Source organism: Crocuta crocuta, unplaced genomic scaffold, assembly GCF_008692635.1.
Source record: "Crocuta crocuta isolate KB4526 unplaced genomic scaffold, BGI_CrCroc_1.0 scaffold457, whole genome shotgun sequence".
NCBI lineage: Eukaryota > Metazoa > Chordata > Mammalia > Carnivora > Hyaenidae > Crocuta > Crocuta crocuta.
In genome coordinates, this window is record NW_027531318.1 from 449,007 (window position 1) to 456,001 (window position 6,995).

The following is a 6,995-nucleotide window of genomic DNA, read 5'->3' on the forward strand; positions in this document are numbered from 1 at the left end:
GGAGCTTTCTGTGCCTCTTGGATTTCAATGTCTGTTTCCTTCCCCAGACTGTGGAAGTTCTCAGCTATAATATGTTCAAGTATCCCTTCAGTGCTTTTTTTTCTCTCTTCCTCTCCTGGAATTCCTATGATACGGATATTGTTCTGTTTGATAGTATCACTCAGTTCTCGTGCTCTCCCTTCATGTTCCTGGATTGGTTTATCTGTCTTTTTCTCAGCTTCCTCTTTTTCTATAATTGTGTCTTCTAATTCACCTATTCTCCTCTCTGCCTCTTCAATTCATGCATTGGTTGCTTCCATTTTGTTATGCACCTCATTTATAGCATTTTTTAATTCATCACAACTATTTTTAAGCTCCATAGTCTTTGTAGCAATAGCTCTCTGATGTCTCCCATGCTGTTTTCAAGCCCAGCAATTAATTTTATGACTATTGTTCTAAATTCTTGATCAGTTATTTTGCTCATATCTGTTTTGAGCAATTCTTTAGCTGTCATTTCTTCCTAGAATTTCTTTAGAGGAGAGTTCTTCCGTTTCATCATTTTGGCTAGCTTTCTGCCTCTTGTCAGTTTTAAAAGCTTGTTATGTGCTCTTGCACCTGTGAATACTGTTATCTTAAAGGAGGCTTATTGACTGTCCAAGGCCTGTCCACTCAGGTAGTGTTCCTTTCATGATGTCTTTTGGGATCTCTTACTGAGACTTTTGTTATTTTACTTCCCTACTCATTGTGATATTTGGGACTCTCCTCCCTGTGTACTTTGGCTTGTTTCTTGAGATAGCCTTATGAGGCTGTCTTTTTAGTGGACTCCATCTCTTTTCCTCCCAGCCTCTGGAGGTTCAGTTTTTTGGCTTCAGCCCTTATTTGTTTGAAAGACGCTGGCGGGAGATAGTGAACTCCCTACTTCTCTGCCATCTTGCTGCCCTCCCTCTAAATTCATTTAGTTAAATAAAATTAAAACCTGTTGTACTGCAGTAGACAATTTTAAAAAATTAAATGTCAGGCAAGGACTTGGAGAAAATATTTTCAAAATATACATCAGATTATGGACTGTATCTATTTTACCACTTGTTTATATAACACTTGTTAAAACAGTAGGGAGGACTTTATTCAGGTCTATTTCAAATGCTGTTGGACTATTACAGCTGAGAGAGATCTGAAAATAGCTTATGAAGGGATATTAAGTGTCAGATATTCTTGCTAAACTGTACAAGATTCTTGCTGAAGGCAGACTTATAGCATAGATTTCAAGAATGGAGGATGAGGAATTTGACTAGCTATCTGGTGTGATCAGATATCAAAGATACAGAATTCTTTGTCAACTAACTTACCAACATTCTTACCACAACTGGACTAGGAAGTCTGAAGATAGGGCCCATGGATAAGGCCTAATTAAAAAGAGGGAGTGTCATGGCAGAGGAGGTGAGACACGAGGAAGCTTCAGGCATGATACAGGCTGCATGTCCTGTTATACTGAGGTCCCATCAGGCTGCATAGATGCTGCCTTGCCACCTCCTCTATTACACGATCAGCCCAAGACCAAGAGTACACTCTGCCTTCCTCTTTCATTCTCACACTCATAAGCAAGTTTTCTTTTCCCAGTATATCGAGTGTCACATAGTTTGCATTTTGTGGGTTTTTCTTTTTGGTGGTGATTTTACTGTTTAAAATGGTCCTTGAACACGGTGTTGAAACACTATCTAAAGGCCTGAGCCCCCTTCATCCTCCCACCCTCCTCACCCTGATCAGGCTTTGCACTGCTGCCCAGCCACCCCAAACTCCGGGTCAGTGTTTCTCTCAGGTGTCTGGACACATGAGCCCTGTTGAAGGCCACTCTCCTGAGGCGACAGCTAGAGGGAGTGCAGGAGATTGTGGGCGTCTTTTGCAGGAGCAGGGGAGACCATTTAGAGGTCATTTCTGATTTTGACATGACTTTGACCACATTTGTGTATAATGGAAAGTGACGCCTTCCCATCTTACGACATTCTAGATCACAGCAAAATCATCAGTGAGCAATCCTGAAAGGAGCTCAAGGCACACCCTACCCACTATTATCTGGTTGAGACTGGCCTATGTTGGACCATCAAAGAAAAGTTGCCTCATATGGGTGGAATGGTGGACCAAAGCGCAAGATCTCATGTGCCAGCAGAAGATTTAGAAGTTTCAGATCACCCAGGTGTTTACAGTCCAATGCAGTGCTTAGGGAGGGATACAAGGCTTTCTTCAACACCCTTTACCAAAACTACATTCCCTCCCCGCCTTTTTTTCGGTAGGCATTGGTGATACCCTGGAGAAGATTATCCAACAAATAAAGGTGTTCTGCCCCAACATCCACATTGTGTCTAACTACATGGACTTTGACTAAGACGGTTTTGGACAGGTATACAATGGGCCAGGTCATACACATATACAAGAACAGCTCCGTTTGTAAGAACTGCGGGTGCTTCCAGCAGCTTTCACACAAAACCATCATCCACCTGTTGGAGGACTCCATGGATGATCTCACTATGGCTGATAAAGTTACTAATGTGGAGAGCATTCATTCTCAAGATTGGTTTCTTACATGACAAGGTGGAAGAGCAGCGGGAGTGCTCCATGGACTACTATAACATTATATAGGAGAAGGGCAAGATGCTAGACGTGGTCTGCTACAGCACATCCCGAACAGTGGGAACTGGATGGAAAGTGTGCAGGTGTGGGGCAGGTGTGGGGCCTGGAGCTACAGGTCACAGAGAAAAGGAAGCGTTACCTAGAGGCCACCCTGCTGGGAATGTTATTCCTCCCCATGGGTACAGAGAAGAGTCCAGGGTGATGTAGCTGCTGAGACCATGCCCTGCCCTCCTCCTTTCCCAGTGTCTTCTATTGTGTTCTCGGGAGGCTTCCAGGAGGCCCTGCAAGGTGGAAGGAGCAATGAGTTTGAACATAGGATCTAGAGGGTGTTCACACTCTAGGGATCAACTGGTCTAGGGATTCTTTTTACCCCAAATTTCTAAACATGGGAAACTGTTCTTCAAACAAATCTAATTCGTGAAACAGATCAAAATTAAAAAGAAAAACAAAAACAAAAACAAAAAACAAAAAGAGGTCTAGAAGAATCTATCTGAAGTTTGGCCAAAGAGAATCTTGGTCAATAATTACAACTCAATGTTAAGAAGACAACTAGATTCTTAAAAAGAAATATTTGAATGAAAACTTAACCAAAGAAGGTAAAAAATGGCAAATAATATAAAAAATATATTCAACATTTTTTATTCCTTAAAAGTGCAAATTAAAACAACAAAAGATACTAATTTATGCATAGAGGGATTTAAATTAAAGCATTGACTTAGATGTGGAACAACTGAACTCTTGTACTTTGCTGTTGGAAGTGGAGAATAACTACTTTGTAAAGTATTTTGATACTTTCTAAAAAAATTATATTAAGTAGTTACTCTATGACACAGAAATCTCATGCCTACAAGTTTACCGATAGAAATGAAACATAGATCTACACAACAAATTTACATCAATATTTAAAATACCTTTATTAGCCAAACCCCAAAACAACGAAAATGCTCACTGACTGGTGAATGGATAAATATATTGTGGTATATCCACAGACTGGAGTACTCTACAACAATAAAAAGAAATGAACTTGTTTGATGACAGTTCTCCATCAAAAGGTTTTTACACTTCCACTGGCAACTTTTCCCCAGATTGTCATTTAAAGGATGTTTGTATGAAAAAAGCTTGGGAGAACAGAGGCAGTGTCTGTATTGTGGTGCTTTTTCCTGACTAGCATAATAAAGATAATGTCTTCCTCCAGAGTTAAAACTAGGCAAGCTTGCTAGCAGATTTGCTGGAAGATTCATAAGCTCACCAGTCTCCTCCAGTGACACAGAGGACTTAGATGTGAAAGAGAACATGAGGAAGCTCAAGCTTCCTGCTGTGCATGAATAATAAAATCTCTGACTCAGCAATCTAGTGTCTTCTGTTACAATCTGTGAGACTGTGGCACACTTACTTGTTAGCCTGCAAGCATAGTAAAATTCCAAACTATTTACAGTTCTTTGCAAACTACTGGTAAGTGCAACTGCATGGATGAATTTCAAAAACATTATTAGTATGCTAAGTGATAAAAGCCACATAAAAGATTATATACTGGAAATTCTAAATAAGAGAAAATTATAGTGATGCATAGCATATCAGTGGTTACCCAGGGCTAGGGTTAAGCACAAGAACTGGCTACAAAAGGACTGGTAAAAATTTTGGGGGCAGGTATGATGGAAATATTATATACCTTGATTGCGGTGATTGTATAGCTGTACATTTTTAAATAAAAAATCATAAGTTATATACTTAAAATAGTGAATTTTATTATACTTAGTTTTTATTTTCATAAATTTGATAAAAATATTAACAAAAATAAAGCTAGGTATACCTATACTTTCAAAATTCTGAATTAACTTTTAGCAATTCTATGTTTTTTTAATTTCTTCAAATACTGATTAATCAAACTCAACAAAACTGTTAGATAACTTAAAGAAGGTAAAATATATTATCTATATCTATATCATCTATATCTATATCTATATATATCTGAGGCCTCTATTTTGCAGACATCTGTCTGTCTTACGTATATGCTCTACATTGAGCTAGTTTTACCTTAGAAATTTAATTCCAGGCACATCTTAGGCCAAAGTAAATTTCAACCTCTGTCATTTTGGGGATCCCTTTGTAGTCTTACAACATGTTTTTGAAAATCCAGGTGTACAAAGCAGAACAAAACATATACAAAGGACCTTTTGATCCCTGGGCCATAGTGATCACTTCTATTGTCCCCATGTCCAAGCCTGCAGGACTCAGTGAAGTCTAATACTTCTGCTGTTCCTGTGTGATAATGGTCACTGGAACTGTTGCTGAGGCTGAGTCTGGGTACCTTGGGGCTGCCTTTTTCAGATGCTTCATGCAGCCACTGCCCTGAGGACCTGACCATAAATGTGGTGTGACATGGAAACACGGGTCTCCAATACTTGAGGAACTTACAGACATCTGAACTCATCCTAACCTTGGGAAATGTCACTTCTCTTTCTCGCTATCACCTCCCCTCCCTCAAAAGCACTCTCTCTTTGCCATTCTTTTACACTTTACATAACTTTTCTATGCTTTCACAATAAGATGAGAGATTATCTGAAATAAACCTTTCTATGCCCTACAAATATATAAAAAGCAAAGGAATAGATTTCTCTGAAATCTTCTCAACACAGAATTTAATTTTTAAGTATTCCTGAGAGGAAAAATCTTTTTTCCCCTATAAAGTATATATTTTAGTTGAATAAAGTATTTTGATTTTGTAACATTGTAAAGCCAAGTATGCAGAGATTAGTAGGTTCTTAAAAAATTAAAAGTATTTTAAGATGTATTTGGTTAACAGAATAACCTGGGTTTCCCTCACAACCTTGGTATTTGCTTCATTCTTCACAAACCACTGCTCTTAAATTGCATGCTGTCCATAACGGACACAGATATAATGGACAGTTGGTCACAGCAGACAAAAACAGATTTGCCCAAACAACTTAGTACATTCAAGACATTCTTCTCTATTTATGACAAATAGAAACTCTGGCTGCGTTTGACTGGGTCTGAATTTCTCCATATATTGCTATTGGTTTAAAAAAAAAATATATATATATGTGTATATATATTTAAGGACAGCTACAGCAATAGTAATGCAATATAATTTGATTTCACATAGTACTCTTAGGAACTAAATTATAGTAATTCTACTTTAATTTGTGGGATACCAGAAAGTTATGTGCAACTTTCCAAGTTAAACCAATAGGCCAGATCCTGCCACAATATCTTGACTTCTCTCAAGAGAATGCAAACTCTCCAGCACATGACTCCTCTTTGGAGTAGCACTTATGAGACATGTCAGATTCTAGAAATGGAGTAAAATCAGAAGGAAATCTAGGCTATGACTGGATAACATTGGTTTACACATAGGTCACATAAAAATGGCAATATGGTATCCTTGAATGTGGATGAGTGGAGCATTGGGAAAGCTGAACACTACAGCTGGCCCACCCACTAGCTAGTTGTCAACTTTGTGCCAATTTTGCATTTTTCTTGACCTTATTTTTCTCATCTGTAGAAGTAGAGGGTTAGAATGAATAATACCTAAGCTTCCTCTCATGTGAAAATTCTAAGGTAAAAAAATGATTATACAAGCCAACCACCATTCTCACATTTTACATATATGAACTCAGTCCTCAGAACCATACTGTGAAGTAGGAGTTATTATTATTACCATTTTACAGATAAACAGAAGTATTATAATGACACTTCCAGCTAAGAAGCCTGACAGATATGTGAACACTTTATTTGTATTATCTTGGAGTCTTCCTGTATCCCTCCTGCCCATCTCTGTCTCAGTCTCATCCCACTTTCTCACTCTTTCCATACAACCCTAAGAGTTATCTCTTGGATCATTAAAACTGGGACGGATACAGGGGCACCTGGGTGGCTCAGTCAGTTAAGCATCCGACTTCAGCTCAGGTCATGATCTCACAGTTAGTGGGTTCGAGCCCCACGTTGGGCTCTGTACTGACAGCTAGGTCAGTGCCTAGAGACTGTTTCAGATTCTGTGTCTCCCTCTCTCTGCCCCTCCCCTGTTCATGCTGTCTCTCTCTCAGAAATAACAAAAGATTTTTAAAAACTGGATAGATACATACTTGGACAAAGTGACAGAAATTCAGAAGACAGATGAAGGTCATAGGTGGAGATTTTAAGTTTTTTAAAAAATGTTTATTTATTTTTGAGAGAGAAAGAGCAGGAGAGGGGGAGGGGCAGAGAGAGAAAGTCTGAAGCAAGCTCCAGGCTCTGAGCTGTCAGCACAGAGCCTGATGTAGGTCTCAAACTCATGTACCATGAGATCATGACCTCAGTGGAGTTAGTCGGTTAAGCGATTGAGCCACCCAGGTGCCCCAGTAGATAGAGATTTTAGACTTCTAAGTTTCTAG

At 38.9% G+C, this 6,995-nt stretch overlaps 1 pseudogene; it reads left to right on the top strand.

Annotated features, from left to right (window-relative positions):
- The first annotated feature begins 1,947 nt into the window (after nucleotides 1-1,947).
- LOC144238029 (7-methylguanosine phosphate-specific 5'-nucleotidase pseudogene) lies at nucleotides 1,948-3,206 on the top strand (annotated as a pseudogene).
- Nucleotides 3,207-6,995: the final 3,789 nt, after the last annotated feature.